Source organism: Stenella coeruleoalba (assembly GCF_951394435.1).
Source record: "Stenella coeruleoalba genome assembly, chromosome: 16".
NCBI classification, from domain to species: domain Eukaryota; kingdom Metazoa; phylum Chordata; class Mammalia; order Artiodactyla; family Delphinidae; genus Stenella; species Stenella coeruleoalba.
This window is the reverse complement of record NC_137162.1, coordinates 38447002-38467387: the sequence shown is the minus strand read 5'-3', so window position 1 is coordinate 38467387 and position 20386 is coordinate 38447002. Positions and strand designations below refer to the sequence as shown.

Below are 20386 nucleotides of genomic sequence, written 5' to 3'. Positions count from 1 at the left end.
ACTATGAGGGGAAATTGGTCTCACTTGCATGAAATATCAGAAAACCCACTTAGCCACAGTCCTGGAATCAGGGTAATTCCTAATGAACCCCTGCATGTCTACCTCTCATTGGTCTATCCATTGGTCCCAAAATTGGATGAGAAAGAAGGGTGTTCGTCAACTGTCCATCCTCTCAAGCCCTGGCACTAAGTATTAATGCAGAAATGGGTGGAAAGATCTTTGTGAAAAAGGCAAATATTTCTTTTACAAAAAAAAGAGAAAGAAAAAACCCTCCTCAAAGGGATACAAGAACATAACACAGTTCAACAAGGTATCTGCAGAGCAGGTCATTAGTGACCCTGCTCTTCGAAGTCACCGTCAGGTGGCGTCTAAAAGACAAGGCTACTCCTCTACTTTCTTATCTGTGTTGGATCTCAAACCACCATCTCCTTTCCAGATCAATAAAACCACGCAGGTAACCTTCTTTACTGTCGTACCCTAATTTAAGGCAGTGGAAAATTCCTTAGCATTGGTAGCCACATTGGTAGATATATTATCTTCAGCCTGGCCAATTCTGTATTTTTATCAATTGCATCAATTTCTACCATAGAAAGTACAGTGACAAAAATACTACTCAGAACTCTGTCATCCGGGAATAAAAATGTCTCTAATTTCTAGAGTTATCATTTGATCTTTCCTTTAATCTCGAAATACAATGCGTCTGATTTTAAACATACATTTAAAAGGGCTGTCATTCAGTAATATTGATTTGCTTTTGGCTATAGAGAGATTTTAATGCAGATAGTTTGAGCTTCATGCTTTCTTATTCAAACTGTACTTAATAAGACTAGTTTCCGAAGCAAAAATTTGGAAATAAAAAACAGACCACATTTCTTCCACAGTAAATTTAAAAGCAAAATTAACTTTTTCACAAATGCATATGAGTAAAGGAAGTCAGTCATCCAGCACTGTCAACTTCACAGAAAAGGACAAATGAAGACACAGGCACTTCCATGCCTTAATCCTTGAGCACTCCTGATGCAGGCAAGGCAGCTGTGGCATTATCCCCATGTTCAGAAAAAGAACCTGAGGTTCAGAGAATTACAGTGACATGCCTAAGTGAACCTACTTTCTAAGTGGCAGGGTTCAACGTGAAACACACAGTTTTTTTTCTATTGGAGGCAAAGTTTGTGCTTTTTCTCTTCTAGGCCACCATGAAGCAAGAAGTCATTGGAAAGGCCTCTGAGAATGAGTAGTGATCAAAATTTAAGTGGAGAAGAGCCGAAAACAAAGACTGACCATGATGCAGTGTGACAGAATGCAATGAGATGTGTCAGCCTCACTTATTTATTAGCACAGCCCGGGATAAGTGGTAAGAAGGGAGAGAAGGAAGAAAAATTCGAAAAACAGAAATAACAAACAGCAGACTGGCCGTGAAGAATATGGGAAGAAACACCAACCAAAACAGAGAAATGATGCAGGGGCATTTGGTTACAGATCATGCCTAAACCAGTGGTCAGCACCAAATAGTCAATATTTTAGGCTTTGCAGGGCATATGGTAATCTTTTACAACTATTCAGCTCTGCCATTACAGTCTGAAAGCAGCCACAGGTAACATGAAAATGAATGGACATAGCTGTGTGCCAATAAAACTGTATTGACAAAAACCAGTCTCCGGCCAGATTTGGCCTTTCAGCTGTAGTTTGTTAAAGCCTGGCCTGGACAGTCACCTGGCCTTCACAGGAGGCCGTATGACATACTAAAGAAGCAGAGAGAAAAATCTAGGGACAACATAACCATTCAACTGGCAGCAAGTACCCTGAGCGCTGCCATTCCCGTAAGTACCGAATCTGCTGGGGGCTCAGCACGACCTTTTGATTAAGAGACTGAAGTGATGCATTTGTTCAGTAGCTGCTTATCCAAAGTTATCAACATTCAAACAACCCATCTGTAAAATACTGTGTTGATCATGACTCACAGAACTGTTAAGTCCAAGCTTACCCTATATTTTACATGGGTGATTATGGGAAAAATCATCCCAACGTTTCAAAAGTAACTACGAAAGAAAACTGAGAGGAACAGAAGCATCTGAATGAATCATGGTTTCCGTCTCTGACAGTTCCTCCACCTGGAAAACTCTCCCTGACTTTTCCTGTCCCATTTTCCTACCTAAATCTTGCTCCTTATTTAGGTGTCAATTTAAACATCTTTTCCTCCAAGAAGCTCTTCTCAAACGTGCCAGGTGAGGTCAAGACACCTACCATACATTTCTATGACACTGAACTTCTTCATTACTCTCAGTGCACCTATAATTCCTTCCTAGTTTAACGTCTGCTTCCCTTCTAGACTATAAACTCCAGAAACCTGCCTTGTTCAACATCCAGATACAACACTGGCAATGAGACCTTGATTACATAGAAGGCTTGATTGTTTGAAAATGACACTCTGCACTGAGTGACTAAGTATATAGCTGGTGATGAACAGCAATGCATGATTTTGCAGGGCAACTCTGGGGCTTTTCCAGCCTCAACAATGTACGATGTGATAAAGCTGAAGAGGGAAGGCTATGACTAGGTGCCAGTAAGCGAACGGCCCTTACGTTTAAAAAGAATAAGAGCAGGCTACCCATTCTTAGGTTTGTTAAAGTAGAAGCTACAAAGAAGTTCCTCTCATGCCCATCAGTTTTTTCTTAAAAAAAATGCAAATGTGGTTTCAGTTAATGATAAAATTTTCAGTATACTGGGCCCTAGTATATTCAACAATATTTAGCTGGATAGATTTAAAACAAGTATCTGCATAATTTCTTTTTGCTTAAATAAATACACACAGCATGTACAGAAGCACAAACATTCACATACCTATGGAACTGCCTGAAATACCTGGGCAAAAAAATAGATGATAAAATACATAGAGTACGATCCTTTTTTGTAAATAAAACAGGACAATAACTAAAAGGGTGTATGCCCCCCAAAGTGGCTGTACCTGATAGAGGAATTTGGGTTAATTTAATTGTTTTCCTTTTTATTTACCAGTGTTTTCTTCTTTTTATACAATGACCACATACATTTTAAAGAGTTTTTTAAAGTTATTTAAAACAAAATCCCTGCTGATTAAACAATACTTCAAAGCTGTTTGAAAGAAACAGTATACATAGGGAAAATGTGAAACAGGGCAATGCTGTTATTATTTAACATAGCTTTGCTGACAGCGTAAAGAAAAAAAAGTTTCTGACCTCCTTAAATGTTCACCCATTCCTACCAATATCATAATGATGATACATCTACCATGGTGCATCAGCAGACAGAAGCAAAATAGTACCACTGCTGAGGGTGTTAATTTCAGTTTCTAACTACATCCTCACTTTTCCTGGAGCATGATATATTTTAAGTTGGCCTAATTTCTTTCTAGTCTTGGACTCTGAGAACTGCACTAACTTACCTAGCCAATTTTAGTGACCAAATGCATCAGGGGCAGATAAGAAACTTCAAAACTGATATCTTCTCTCTTAAAGGTTATTTATATAGGTCAGAAATTGGCAGCCAGACATTAGGAATGCTGAAGTACTTACTTGAAATTTATTTCCAGTGCTTACCCTAGAGTCTTTAAATACATATAATAAGTATATTTAATTAGAATTCTTGTGATTATCTAACATCAGCCTATGCCTAAGTCAGAGAAGGTTACCATATTTCCCATCTTAGAGTATGCTTTAATATCTTATATTTCTTTTCATAAATACCAATCATTTCATAAATATTGTCTTATATCTAAACAATGTGTTATTGGCCAGTAACAAACATCCATTATGCATGACTTGAAGGTATTTTTAAACTCCAAATGAAAATGAGGTTCAACACCTCTTTACAAATGACAGAAATAAACCACACAAAACAAATTCTTTCAGAGACTGGCTTTATGATGGCAGAACTGCCCTCCATCCAATAACAATTATAAACTGTGGACAAATATAAAAGGCAACTTTGAAGGCGCTGGAAAATAACCAAAAGCAGGCAGACAGTGGATAATCTATAGCCCTTAAATAAGGGAGCCACACTGAATGATAATTTACATTTATACAGCTTATTCTGTGAGGGCACAACCAAGTTTATGTCACAGCAGATGGAACTCAAGCAGCAAACCACAGTCTTATTGGTCAGAATATAGACGTGCCAAGGTAGCTATAAAAATGGACAAGAAAAATCTCCCAAATGAGGAAGTCAGGCCTATATTTGAAGCTCCGAATTTGCAAATAAATTCTACACTTGCTGGCTAAACCCAGAGCTATGAGACTCCAAGGATCCCAGAGAAAAAAAACAACAGTTGAAAAGTTTTCTGAAAGCTGACAGATTCAAAGAGCTGCCCACCTTAGAGGAGTTTAAAGCTCAAGATGTGGCATGGCAGGTTTCAGGAGCCTGGTAAAGGCCTGAGACTTTCCTGTGACACCACAGAAGCAACATGGATTAAGAAATAAAGAACACCCTGACTATAGGATATTTCCTGGGAAATACAGGCAAAATGGAAACAGCTAACATAAAAATGAGCTTATGTAACACCGAAGATGATTCGCAACTTAATTACTTGTTTGAACAAAACCCAACAGAATCCCAAATCTATACAATGTAGCATATGCGTTGTCCAGCATACAATTAAAAATTAATAGATATGTGAGGAAAATGGAAAATGCAACTCCATAGTTAAAGACAAATCAGTGCATAGAAATAGATCTACAAATAATCCAGAAAATGGAATTAGAAGACAAGAACTCTAACAATGATAAACATTAAAATAATCTGCAGAGAAAGATAGATACAATGGGTAAAGAAATAGGAAATTTCAGGAGACATATAGAAACTGCAAAAAATAAAAATAAAAAAGGAAGTTCTAGAGCTTAAAACTACAATATCTGAAATAAAAACATACTGGATTAGATTAATAGCAGGTTGGACACAACAGTGAACAGGCTGGACTGGTGAACTTTAAGATATGTCAGTATAAAGAATCCAGGCTGAGGTACAGAAAAAAAACAATGTTTTTAAAAGAGTCTCAATGACCTGTAGGGCAGTATCAAGTGGTCTAATTTACATGTTAAAGGACAGTAGAGAGAATGGGGCAGAAAAATATGTGTAAAGAAACATAGGCCAGAAATTTTCAAAATGGAGCAAAAACAGCAACCAATACACAAAAGCAGAAAACTCAGCCACAAGAAAACCTCACCTAGCCATGAAAGCCAAAGATAACAACAACAACAAAAGCCAAAGATACAACAACAAAAGCCAAAGCCAAAGATAACAACAAAATCTTAGAAGCATCCAGAAAAGACATGTTACACGTGAGAACAATAATCAGGATGAAGGCAGACATCTCATCAGAAACAAGAGGCCAGAAGACAAAAAAATCTTCAAATCACCCAAAGAAGGGGAGAGAAAAAAACTATCAACCTAGGATTCTATCTACAACAAAATTATCTTTCAAAAATAAAGGAAAACATTTTTAAATCTCCATATAAATAAAAACTGAGAGAATCTGTTGCCAATAGGCCTACATTGCAAGAAATGCGAAAGAAAGCTCTTCAGCTGAAGAGAAGTGATACCAGATGTAAATTTTAATCTACAGAAAGGAATGAAGAACCTTCGAAATAGTAAATGTGTAAGTAAACATGAAAGACTATTTCTCTTAATTCCCTTATGACATACTTATTAGGTATACTGTATAAAATATAGTTTGTGTATACAAATACTTTATATATACTTAGCATATATTGTATTAAAAGTATAATACTGAATTGTATATTTTGTTACATATATGGACATAAATTGTATGAAGACTACGGTGCAATGGATGAGGAGGGGCAAATGAAACCATATTGTCGGTTTCTTACATTTTATACAAAGTAGTAAAATATTAATTCAAAAAGGCTTTTTATTAAGGATGAATATTATAATCTGCAGAGAGACTGTAAATATCACGCAAAGAGGTGTACCTGAAAATCTAAGAGAGAAATTAAAATGCAATGCTAAAATATTTTCAACTAAACAAAAAGAAGGGAGAAAAGGAGATACAGGATTAAAAGGAAATGTCTAAAAGATGGGACAAATAGGAAGCAACAAAACGGTAGATATAAAACTAACCATATCAATAATTACAGTAAATAGACTAAACATTCCAATTAAAAGGCAGAGATTGTCAGAATACATTAAAAAGTAATACCCAACTACATACTACCTAAAACAGATGCATTTTAAATGCAAAGACACAGATAAACAGTGCAAAAGGATATACCAACATGACCTTGATACAAAAACCAGGCAAAGACACTAACAAAATACCGTAATGGTGTAAGGACAGATGAATAGAACGACACAGCAGAATAGAGGCCAGAAATAGAGGTACGCATATATGGTCAATCGATTTTTTTTTTTTACCAAGATGCCAAAATAATTCAGTGGGTATAAGGATGGTCTTTTCAACAAATTAGACAGGAACAAATAGATATCTATATGGAAAGAATAATGAATCCTGACCTCTACACCTCATATAGAGCTAACCGTAAGAGCTAAACCTATAGAGCAGAAAAACATAGGAGAATGTCTTTGTGACAATTAAGTAGTCAAAGCACTATCGCTAAAAGAAAAAGCTGATAAACTGGACTTCATCAGAATTACAACTTCTGCTTTTTTAAAGACATAATCAAGAAAATGAAAAAGCAACCACCAACTGGAAAATCTTTACCGTACATATATCTGACAAAGGACTTGTACCTAGAGTACATAAAGAACTACTACACTATACTTCAAGAATAAAGAAGTCACGCAACCCAATCTTTAAAATAGCAAACGACTTGATACTTCATGGAAGAAGACACCGGAATAGCCAATAAGTACATGAAAAATTTTCAACATCATTATCATAAAGGAAGTCAGGACACCACAAGATACCACATCGCACCCACTAGAATGCTAATACTGAAAAGAATGATAATAATAGCAAGTGCTGGCAAAGGCTTGGACCATATTGGAGATTCTCATACATTGCTGATGGGCATGTTTAATTATATAACCCCTTTAGGAAAATGTTTGACAATTTTTTATAAAATTAAACATACACTTATCCAGTGATGCACCTCCAAGCATATATCCAAAAGAAACGAAAACATGTCCACAAAGAGATTTGTATAATAATGTTCACTGTAGTTATATTCACAATAGCCAAAAGTTGTAACTACCCAAATGTCCATCAATAGGTGAATAGGTAAATTCATACAATTTAAAGTTTACTCAGCAACACAGAGACAACCTATTGATACACATAACAATAAGTATGACTCTCAAAAACACCATTAAGTGAAGCCAAAGAAGCCAGACACACAAGTACATTCTATATAACTCTACAAAACTCTGCAAGAGGCAAAACTAAGCTCTGTTGATAGAAATCACATTACTATTTACTTCGGTGCTGGGACAACTGACTGGAAATGGCACAAGGGAATTTTCTGGGCGACGGAAATGTTATACATCTTGAAAAAGATGTTAGTTCCCTGAACTGTTCACTTAAAATTTGTACCTTGTATAGTATGTAAAATTATACCCAAATTAAAAGATAGTTCAGGGACTCCCCTGGTGATGCAGAGGTTAAGAATCCGACTGCCAATGCAGCGGACGTGGGTTCGAGCCCTGGTCTGGGAGGATCCCATATGCCGTGGAGCAACTAAGCCCGTGTGCCACAACTACTGAGCCTGCACTCTAGAGCCCGCAAGCCACAACTATTAAACCTGTGTGCCTAGAGCCCGTGCTCCACAACAAAGAGAAACAACTGCAATGAGAAGCCCGTGCACCGCGACGAAGAGTAACCCCCGCTCGGCGCAACTAGAGAAAGCCCACACGCAGCAACAAAGACCCAATGCAGCCCCCAAAATAAAAAATAAATAAATAAAAATTAAAAAAAAAAAGATAGTTCACAAAAAAATTTCTTTGAATTAGTTTTGAAGGAGATATGGTCTCTCACAGGTCAAAAGTATTTCTCTTATTACCCTGGGGGACAAATTCTAAAGCCTCAAAACAGAAGGTGTGTGTGTTTAGTTTAGTCATGACTTTTTAAAGATTTTTTCTTTGATGTGGACCATTTTTAAAGTCTTTATTGAATTTGTCACAATATTGCTTCTGTTTTATGTTTTGTTTTTAGGGCCGTGAGGCATGTGGGATCTTAGCTCCTTGACCAGGATCCAATCCACACCCCCTGCACTGGAAGGCGAAGTGTTAACCACTGGACCGCCAGGGAAGTCCCTAGTCACGCTGTTTTTGAAATATACACCCAAACAAAGCAGAGGGAAAAGAACTATTATCTGTTTCCTATCAAATCTGTTTCCTATCAAAATACTCTTTTTGATATTTGTTCCAACCTAGAGGAATTAAAAACAACCTGCCCTTTAGGTTTTATCTAATTTTATTTATCCCATTAACAATTTAAAGTTTACTTTTAACAACACAATGAAAAAAGCACTCAAAAAATAAACTATAAAGCATAAATCTAAATGTTCTAATATCTTACTATTCTAAAATATTAAATTCCTACTGTATTCCAGGCAAGACGATAGTCACTAGGGCAATGAAAATGAAAAACTTCCACCTTATTGTTGAAGAGTTCTCAGTTGGGTGGAAGAGAAATTACCGTAAATTTTAAGTAAATAAATTTAATACAAATTGGTAAAGACCTCATTGGGGGAAAAATATATCACTTCTTTTCCCTTGAAAACCATAATATTTAATATTGATCAATAAAATGCAAGAAGTAAATATAATAAATTCAGTTATTCCTTTTGAAGGACACAATAATTTTAAGAAAGAAAAATCTTCAGCAACTAACTCCATATAAACATGTTTCTTAAGTCAAGAAAAAATAACCCCTCCACCTTTTAAAGGAAATTATCTCCACAGCACAGGGGATTACATAACTACGTCTTGTACCACTTGCCCACATCCTCCATCCCAACCTCATAGCTGGTTTGCCTGGCGTGGGTTCCCATCGGAGGTAAATCTGAAGGCTGGTCAGGCTATGCCTCAACATGAAGTGATGGGGTGAGAGAATTCTCACTCTCAGGACTCTAATTGTGATACAAATCCCTTCTCTTCTGTTCTCTCCTGAGCCTACTTTTATCCCCTCTACTTAAACTAGCCAATTCAAAATCAACAATGACCTCCAACATTGCGAAAGCCAATGGTTGGTTCTCGATTTTCATTTAATATGACCTTTCGGCAGCGCACAACACGCTTGTTCTCTTGCTTCCACTTGAAATTCTTTCTTTACTTGGCCCCCGAAACACCTCACACTCTATCCACTGTCTGCCTTCCTTCCAGCAGTTGCTTCTCACCCCCCTTCGTGGGTTCTTCCTTATCTCTGTAAGTGCCCAGAGGTTCATTCAATGCTCAGCTCTCCTCCCTATTATCATTTGCTTTCTAGGTCAGCAGTTCTCAAACATTTTGGTCTCAGGACCCCTTTATACTTTTAAAAACTGATAAGGAACTCAAAAAATTTTTGTGTATGAGGGTTATACCTATAGATAATTACTGTATTAAAAACGGAGAAAACTTTTAAATATTAATTCATCTAAAAGCAACTATAAGCCCTGTCAATATATAATAACATATTTTAATAGAAAATACATTTTCCAAAATAAAAACATATATATGAGTAAGAAGAATAGCATCATTTTACATTTTTTAAAATCTCCCTAATACCTAGCTTAACAGAAAACAGCAGATTCCCACAACTGTGTTTGCATTCAATCTGCTATGATGTCACACATAGTCTCTAGAAAACGGTACTGAACTATACGTCTTAGTATTATAAAAAGTTTTAACTCTGCTGACCTCCCTATGAAAGTCCAAGGAACCCATGGGTCCCTACTATACTTTGAGAACTACTTTAGGTGCTCCCATCCAATCCCATGGTTTTAAATACCATCTCTTCTAGGACAACTCTCAATTAAAAAGATACCTCTGGGCTGGACTCCTTGAACTCCAGGTTCAAATAGCCAGCTGCCTTCTCAACATTCTCACTCAGGTATCTAACAGGTATTGTTTAATTATTAACAATAATAATTAAAGTTATTTTAATGAATAAAGACTTTACTCCCCACCCGCCCTATAACCACAACATTTTCCTCCTGTGCTCTTCTCCCATCTCAGTAAATAATAACTCTAACTTACCAGCAGCTCAGGTTGAAATCTTGGAAGAAATCCGGAATGCTTCTCTTTTTTTCAAATCCACATCTAACTTATATCCAAATTCTATGAGCTTCCTTCAGGAATATATCCGGAATCTCACCACGTCTTACCCCTCCACTACTCCTTCCACCCTGGTCCAGGCTTATGCATCTTGGCCTAGACTTTCGCAATAGCCTCCTACCTGGTCTCCATGCATCCTCTTGTGTCCCCTGTGGGACAGTCTTCACACAGCAACCGGAGGGATTTAAGGCGTAAGTCAGATCGTAAGTCACCTCTCTGCTTAAGACCACAGGTACCGTCTCACCTCACTCAGAGCAAAAGCTAGACTCTACGTCATAGGCTTACAGAGGTGCTCTATGAGCTGGCCCCCAAATACTTTTCCGAACTCATATATTAAAACTCTCCCCTCAGGGCTTCCCTGGTGGCGCAGTGGTTGAGAGTCCGCCTGCCGATGCAGGGGGCGCGGGTTCGTGTCCCAGTCCAGGAAGATCCCACATGCCGCGGAGTGGCTAGGCCCGTGAGCCATGGCCACTGAGCCTGCGCGCCCGGAGCCTGTGCTCCGCAACAGGAGAGGCCACAACAGTGAGAGGCCCACGTACCACAAAAAAAAAACAAAAAAAAACCTCTCCCCTCACTCACTGCATTGTAGCCACCCCTGCCCCTTGGCCATCACTCATACACTCTCCCGTCAGGGTCTCTGCAATTGTAGTTTCTTCTGCCTGAAGCCCACTCTCCTCAGATTCCCCCCGACTGAGGCTTGCTCCTGCAGTCAGCACTCAAACACACCATGTGGAAGATGCCATTCTCACCATCACTCCATACCCTATCCCTGCTTTATTTTTCTTCCTAAAACTTGTCGCTACCTGACATGCTTGTCTGTTCTTTGTCTGTTCTCCCCGCCCCCATGCAATGAGAAGAGGGCATTTGTCTGGCTCCATGTTGTATCCCAGTACCTAGAACAGTGTCTACTGGGGAACAGGTGCTCAATGTGTATTGTTTGAGTGGATCAACAGAGATGCCAATCCAGGTAGCATTGGGAGTTGAAGGTGAAAGTGATGAGTTGGAGAGGCCAGGAGAGCCACATGCAAAGCAGCACTTTGAAGAAGAAGATACCATAGAAGTGGAAAAAACAGCACCACCAAATAGAGGCTATGAATAAAAGGAGACAAGAACTACTGTTGGATAGAACTGCTACCAAGGCCAGAGAACGAAGTGATTACCAAACATTTATTTATCTCAAATAGTAGCTCTTAAAATCCACTCGAAATACACAAACATCTTTGGAACAAGAATGTTTCCCTCAAATGTCACCTGAATCAATTCAGTACAATCTCACACTCTTTACAGACGTAACTCTTTTCTTATACAAAAAAGAAGGCAAGGCCCATACAAAGGAAAATGACTAGTCTACTTAGCCTACTTGCCAAACTTTCAGCCTCCACCCTAACTTTTCAGTCATCCTCACAAACTGGTTCCAAGAGGGAGATAACCCTAGAATAGTTATATTAAACTAGGTTCTCATAGCCACTAAAATCCAATGAGTCTGACCAGAAAACCCCACATCAGATCACTTGGGTCAGGATTCTAAGAATGAGTGTCAGGGTTACTTCACCATAATTAATATCAAAGTCACAATGCCATAAACAGCACACTGGTTAACAAATATTTTATCCAAAAAGAATTTTAAAAATTATTTTTCTTCATTCTGACCAAGAACGAAAAGTAGCACACATGGACTCAAATCGCAGCTAGTACCCCAAATTCAGGTGGCCAGTGCCAAATGTCAGTCATGACCAGTGATCTGCTATGCCTCTTGGAGGGAACGTGAGACAAGTGGTGGAACGGTGCTCGGTACAAGGTGATGCCCCAACGGCAAGTCTTTGGGTTCACAGCCCACGTGATACCTTCACTTAATCTGCTACCAATGAATGTTTTCACTATTCAGACTTAAAAATGACACTGTATACCGTGATCCTAGTGAACTCCCTTTTCACAGGCTCCACGTACACAACAACAACAAAAGAGCAATATCTCTTAAAGGGAACAGAGAAGAAACCATCCCGTCTGTCTCTGTTACTGTCGTATATTCTCCCTTCTAAACTACTGCTTGTGTCAGTTTGTACACAATTAGGAGTGTACTCTTGAAATCTCACAAATAAACAAGAACAGAGATTTTTAAAGCAAAATACTAATAATAAATTTTTTCAAAGAAAGAAAAGAAAAAGCAGAAAGGGTAGTTTGCTAAAAGTTTTTTCTTAATCCTCTTAAGAGATTTGAGGAAGAGGTTATCATTTTGAGGTTCTACTAGCTGAGTAGAGAAAACTAATCTATCTGTTTACCTACCTATCTATTACTTTTGCTTGAGAGCAGCATGGTTGACCTTCAGTGCTCACGATGTACAATGCACTTTGTTAGGAGCTGGAAAGCATCCTAAGATGAATACAAATTCCTTTTAGAGTCACCCAGGGTAGCGGAAAGAGCGAGGGCTTTGACTGAGACAGATCAGGGTGTGAACCAGCGAACCGGTGCTTTGGAACTGTGTTACCTTGGGCAAGGATGAGCTTTGGTTTCCTGGATTTGAAACAAAGAAAGTATCCAGGCCTCTGTACTTACTATCTTCCTGCCTGGGAAGTTCTTGCCCCAGAATGAGTAAACTCATTCCCTCCCCTCCTTCATGACCTTACATGCACTTCCCTCTGAGGCCTTCCCTGCCCTCCCTAATTTGTGCTACGGTGAACACGTTACACACACACACACACACACACACACACACACACACACACACCCCTCACTCATACCCACACTCCCACCCACTTCTCTGCTTCAGTTTTTGCCAGAACCCTGATCACCATCTAACACACATGTATGCTAGTTACTCATCTAGTTTAACCTCTTTCTCCCACTAGGCTATAAGCTCCATGGTACAAGTTTGGGGCTTGTTTAGGTTTTTTTCCCTTTGTTCACAACCTAACGTGTCTAAAGGAGGGTCTAAAACATAAATGTAACACCCAAAGTTTGCTGCATGAAGGAATTCATGAAGATCCCTGCAAGGTTCCAGGTTTCTCATTAGAGATCATGTAAATAAAGACCTTAGGATATAAAAGGCACACAGTACATAGCAAATATTATTATCTTCCTATTATTATTAATAATATTATTATATTATTATCCTCTAACAGACTATCAGAAACTGTCAATAGAATTTTTATTTTAAATAATGAGAATAATAATGTCAGAGATGGCACAGGCCAGCTAAGGATTAAATAGCAAAAGAGGGAAAAAAGAAATAACTGCTATAAATCCATGGGAGGGAGATCACTCTGGATTATTCTACATGATGAGCCTAAGACATTACACATTCCTGTACAGAAAACAAAGTTTAAGAGGGGAGTGAGTTTGAAAACAGATTCTGGAGACTTCCCTAGTGGTCCAGCGGTTAAGACTCCGCACTCCCAATGCAGGGGGCGTGGGTTCAATCCCTGGTTGGGGAACTAAGATCCCGCATGCTGCATGGTGCAGCCAAAAAAAAAAAAAAAAAACAGATTCTGGATTACAAAGAGATGACACTTATGTGTTCTTCACCCAGACAGGGCCCAACCAACTAAAAAAGACAACTAAGTTTTAGTTTACTTTGATTATCCACTTTGACAGAAGAGAAAAGCAATAGAATGTTGAGAAGGTTAGGACAATAATTATGTCTTCAAATATTTGTTTTAACAATTGCTTTTCTGACTGTGTGGAAGTTTGAAAGTGAATACATTAATAATTAACATTTTCCCACCAAATATTTAGGAAGAAAAAGATTCTAAAAATGAGCTGTTACTTATATAATCTTTGTTTCTATTATGGTTTCTTTCCCAAATTAATGTAGGTAGAAATAAATATATGCAGTCAAAAACATGCTCAATATATCTTTGAATGTGATATTAAAAAAAATTAACAAAAGAGTACCCCAAGATTAAAAACCCCTGCATAAAAAAGAGAAGACGGGCTTCCCTGGTGGCGCAGTGGTTGAGAGTCCGCCTGCTGATGCAGGGGACGCGGGTTCGTGCCCCGGTCCAGGAAGATCCCACATGCCGCGGAGCGGCTGGGCCCGTGAGCCATGGCCGCTGAGCCTGCGCGTCCGGAGCCTGTGCTCCGCAACGGGAGAGGCCACAACAGTGAGAGGCCCGCATACCACAAATAAATAAATAAATAAAAATTAAAACAAGAAAAGTTTTTTTTTTTTAAAAAAAGAGAAGACTATTCACATCAAGAAAGCTTTCTTCATTTTACTAAAGGATTTAAGAATTCCTCTAAAATTAGTGAGCTTTCCTTGTCAACCTAAATGTATTCAACTTATTAAAAATATCAATGATATAATTCTCAGAAATGTACTCTGTTGAAAAATATAACTGTGATAAGAAAAAAAAACACTAGGAAAATTCTAAGTTCTCAAATTTTGAGCAAAAAATAATAAATAGTGATGCTTTGGATCAAATAGTTTAAAAGCCTGAAAATATTTATAACGTGGGATGCAAACCATTTTCCTCCTTAGAAACTATTTCCACCAATGCCAATTCAAAGTAAACATTACAATATTTTAAAAACAAACAGCCATGTTTTCAGAACTAAATGTGAAGATCTGTTAAGCTAACACATTTTACAAAATTAAAACTTCCAAACACAGCTACTCAAAAAAATCATAATAAATAAACATCCCCAAGCCCTTCAAATATTACTCTTAAAATTTCTAATCATAATATGGTCTTACGTAAGTGTGCAGCTGACAAATCATGCTATTAATCCAGCTGGCATGCTTACCATGGTATGTTTCTGATTCCTTCCATGGCAAATATTTAAAACACACTACTAATTTTCATAATCTAAAATACATAACTGTTCCAGGCAATCGTTATCCCTACCCTAATCATCATAACTTGAGCTTTCTTCCAATTTAAGTCAACATTTATTCCATTTCACATTTGCTTAGCACCATGCTACATGCTCAAAAGAAGTAGTCATTAGTTTAAGTCATGCCAAATATATCGCTGTTTCCAGGAAACTGTGTTCTAATGTAGCAACGCAGAGTGACAGATGGACCAGGAAAGGCTACCTGTGTCAGATCAGTAACCCTGATAGCAGGTCCTCCTCTGCAACATTAATCTAATAAGGGAGCCTCAAAACAAGAAAATTAAAGTTCACAACAGAGTGTGTAATTCATTTAGGTTAGTGAGTGGCACATGTACGTATTACATATTTCTGTCAGATGGCAATGCTTCTTGCTAAACTCCTATTTAGTGCCCAAAGAGTACTAAGGCAGCTGAATTTTCAAATCATAAAACTGATTCCACAGGATCTGCACATTGTACATTTAAACCATAACATTAAGAATTTCTTTTTGAGACTGATTTCTTTTTAGTATCACTGGCATATTAATTATTATTAATATTATATTAATTGCAACTATTTTCACTTTCAAATAATATTCCACTAATTCAGAATCAAATGAAATAATATTGAATAAATGGACCAACATACACCAGAGCCTCTCAGGACATCATCATGTGGACCTATGGCAGATATCACATAACGAAATGTAACAAATAAACCCCCATAAAGTGGGGGAGTTACTTAGGAATCTTTCCTAGAAGGGTAAACTTATAGGATATAGGAAAATATTGGACAATTAATTAATCAAATCAATGAACAAGAATAAATCTCATCTCAATAAATAATGTGTCAAAGACATCAAAATCCCCACCAACTCAGAAAGCATATTACAAGGAATTATTCTCCACCTCATTCCTGACCTAATCCAACTGTACACGGCACACACTCAAATTAAAAGGGGAGGCTGGGCTTGTACCTAAATTTTTAATAATTTTTTGAGCTCTGCCCTAAATATCTTCCCACCTCATCTATTAGAAGCACCTACTCAACAAAAAACCTACTCATTCTTCCACTTATGCAGAATGACACAACAGATATCTTAAACTACTCTCCCAAATAAAAATAAAGAAGAAAATATAACATCTTTTTAAATGTACCAGTGAGGCGACAATAAAGTAAGAGACAGTAAAAGTAGGAAAGCTGGGAAGTAAGAAAGCAACAAAACCAGAACCCTGGTCACCCTGAACTTATTATAATGATTACATGGAGCAAGAAAGTAGATAAAACCAAGACTCCTCAAGCTGGTGAGTTTAAGAGCTCCTGGCATAAAACTGGAACTTTACAGAACTATACCCTCAGGATATGGGCAATGAATGAGAAGTAAACTTGCTCCATCAAAAGAGAAGAGAAAATGCTTTTTATCCCCAGCACCTTTTTGGGGGGTGAGGTGAGGCATGGCGGTGGTCTGGGTGGAAAATCTCCCTTGAGAATTTACAGCCAACAACTAGTACTCATGTGGTTTTGTGGTCTAAATTCGTACTGTATGCTTCAAGAAAGCTCAGGCAGAGAATTTAATTTAAAGACTGTCTAGATTGATGGTACCTACAGGTACCTGGCAGAAGCAAACATAAATACTCCCTGGGAAAACCTACCTTTAATCTTGACCCTAAAGAACTCACACAGATAAAAATTGCAAGGGGGCCTCCCTGGTGGCACAGTGGTTGAGCGTCCGCCTGCCGATGCGGGGGACACGGGTTCGCGCCCCGGTCTGGGAAGATCCCACATTCCGTGGAGCGGCTGGGCCCGTGAGCCATGGCCGCTGACCCTGCGCGTCCGCAGCCTGCGCTCCACAACGGGAGAGGCCACAACAGTGAGAGGCCCGCGTACCGCAAAAAAAAAAAAAAAATCACAAGGAACATGAGTTCAGCCAATAAATCATAAACACAAGGAAATACGATACTATGAATGAGCACCAACAGAAACAGGCAAATGAAATCAGATCTGAAAAGACTTCGAATACTGGAATTATCAGCATAAAATAAGTGTACTTAATATATCTCACTAAAGAAAAACTTGAAAAGGAGCAAAATTTTATTTAAAAAATATTACCAAGCTGGTCTTTAGGGAAATTCTTTACTTAATCCACTGAGCTGTGGCACAAACATAGCTAAAGTGCCTGATTCAAGAGGGGTCAGTTCTGTGATTCATTAATATCAATCTACAATTTAAGACAGCCCACCCAAAATGTTCTAAAAGAATCTAGAAATAGATAAAGGAGATTTCACAGACTGTCAGGCTCAATATCATGCACCACATCACTCTGAGGGCAAGAATGCCCTCATACTACCCACATCAACCAGAATATAGAGACCAGTTTCCCAGGGCTAACCTTGCAGGGTATACTTAGTACCATTCACTGACCCCATCACCAAAAGTTACTTTCTACCACCAATGACTGTAAGGCTATCACTCCATCTCTCCTAACCTTAGAACTTCTGAGGCACCTCCAGGGAAACCACTGCCCTAAAAGCAGGTCAGTCTATGGGAATTGCAACTGGAAGGCCTATGGTTAAGTACCAAACCCAAGAGGGATTGTGTCCCTGCAGGAGAATTGCAGGCATAATGAACACTGCAAGTAATACCGTGCAAACATCTATTTTCTTTCTCTTTTTCATCCTCCTGTAGGTTCACTACGCCACAGTGATTCTCAGTCTTTACTTCCTTAAGGAAGTAAACAAAACTTTCTTTAAACAAAACTCTGTGGAAGCTCACTATATAAAACATATAAAAGCAGAGCTGTTGGTTGATGAGACAAGAAGGTGGTCAAAGGCCTTGCCTTCCTCCCTCACCTGTAACCCACTCCCAGGTATGTTGGAATTTCAAGGGCAATAAGGAACCATGTCTGAAAAGCACTGGCCTGGTGAGGATGATGATATAACGATAATGATGATAATTTAACTTAACAGCGATGCCTTTAGAGAAGAATAAAAAGGAACAACACATTATAGTCCTGGCTTCGTATCAGCCTAACTAGAATGCATCTATTAAATGTCGACCCATCTCAGCTGTCATCACCATTTGAGAACTCTGACCCCCTAGGAGCACAGAACTTCAGTTCAGGAGAAGCCCTATTTGTACTGCATGGTGAATGTTTGTAAGAGATTGTAAAGCAGCATCACTCATGAGGCCTGGGGTTCCTTGCGAAAAAAAGAGGGGAAAAAATGCTTAGTTAACTAGTACATGAAGCATCAAGTACATTACGGAACTAGGAGCGCCAACCTATCTGCAAATAAGAATTTGAGAAGTTTCTTCTAACCACGGGAAAACTGAAGTTACTTGTCATAGATGGGTTACCTCAATGAAAGAAAAAGGAGGTTTCAAAATTTACAAGTCAAAAGGAAATTTCCAGTACTCCCTTCATGCATTTGTACTGGGAAATTTACAAGTCAGGTTCACTGTATAATGTGACAGAGGAAGTGATCTGGGTTTTCTCATCATATCTTAACCCTCATTAGTTATTTTACAAGATACATAAAAACTAGTGGCAATGATGGAGTTCTTGTTTATTTTAATGCTTCTGTCCTACCACTGTGGCCTAATCTGGAGAGGTACTAACTGAATTGAATGAGGATTAGGTCTACCTAATAATAAGACGGAATAACTTATGTTATTACCCACATGGAACACTTTGTAGCCACTTTTTAGCATGTTGTAAAAGAAAACTTAAAAACAGGGGGAAAACGCTGAAGTTATACTGAGTAAAAACAGACCTAGAACACTGTAATTCTAATTTTGTACTTTTTACAAGGTATACGTAGTCGTAAGGAAAAAAACTGGCAGCATCCACACCAAAATATTACCAGCAGCTACCTGAGTGGTGGTTTGTATTTTGTTGTTTGAACTTGTTAATGTTCATCAAATTTTCTGTTTAGAATTAGGAAAAAAGTAAATTTAAAAACAAAAAGAAATTTTACTTTTAGTAAAACTGGTACAATATACCTGAAGTTCTAAGGTTTGTATATTTCATAAATTTTGAGACTCATATACAAATGCAAGAGCTGTGTGATTCTGTAGCCAAACTCCAGCCACAACTGCTTTGGAAGGCACAGCTGCTCACCAACAGCTCAGCTGAGCCAAGCCTAACTGCTCCCGGCAGCATACTAGGCTCAGTGTGGGAAAGGACACACAGCCGGGGAGGCACACCTCCCAGGTTTCAGTCCATCCTAACAGAATTGTCACTGTTTGGATGCAACCCCATCAGTGACTACACCAGGCTATCTAGAAGCCTCTGCCTCTGTAAGGGTGAGGCCTATTTAACTGTTTGCTTTAAGACTGCCTTTGTATTAATGTAAAGCAGGAAAAAATCCTTGGCCACATTTGCAATCTAAATGTCACCACCGTGTAATCAGTGAGGCAGCATAATTGTCCAAAGCACAGTCCGTGAAATCAGACAAATCCAGGTTCAAGTTCTGGCTCTACCATCCTCTAACTGCACGGGCTTGGGCAAGTTTCATAATGTCACAAGCCTCAGGTTATTCATCTTTCAAAGAAGGTTACCACACCAACCTCCCAGGATTTTATACACAGATTTTCAACTCATGTTGCCCACTATTGGGGACAAAACAAAAAGTGGATACGATTTATTCTTTTTTTTTTTTTTTTTTTTTTGCGGTACACCGGCCTCTCACTGTTGTGGCCACTCCCGTTGCGGAGCACAGGCTCCGGACGCACGGGCTCAGTGGCCATGGCTCACGGGCCCAGCCGCTCCGCAGCATGTGGGATCCTCCCGGACCGGGGCACGAACCCATGTCCCCTGCATCGGCAGGCGGACTCTCAACCACTGCGCCACCAGGGAAGCCCGATACGATTTATTTTTAAACTCACTTAAACTTAAAACTCACATCCTTCAGGGAAACTTCCCAGCTATACATACTGAAAGTGATCACTTGAGCCAAGACTAAGCACTTGAATAGATGTCCTACATTTTAAAGGATTCAGACTCTGAAACAAGCTTGTGAACTACATGAGAAGATTTCTAGCAAAATCTCATCATTCCTTGCCTTTATCATCTTCACTAACTATATTGAAAGGATCTGGGTACTGGTACAAATGTCACAGACACAACAGGATTGTATCAGAAACATCAAAGTCCACTCATACTTCCTATACTGCCTTCATAATCAATTCAGAATGTATCAACAAAGACGTCAGAGCGTATGTTAGAAAGAGGGCATATTTTAATAATGTCACATACCGATAATATACTCTCAGTGAAATTATAAAATTAGAAAATACTTGATTTTAATACACTAGT

General features: G+C 38.6%; 1 protein-coding gene across 3 annotated transcripts in view; it reads right to left on the bottom strand.

Moving 5' to 3' along the window:
- Positions 1-20386, bottom strand: part of SGMS1 (sphingomyelin synthase 1) — a 291776-nt gene that overhangs the window by 121585 nt on the left and 149805 nt on the right. The window lies entirely within an intron of this gene.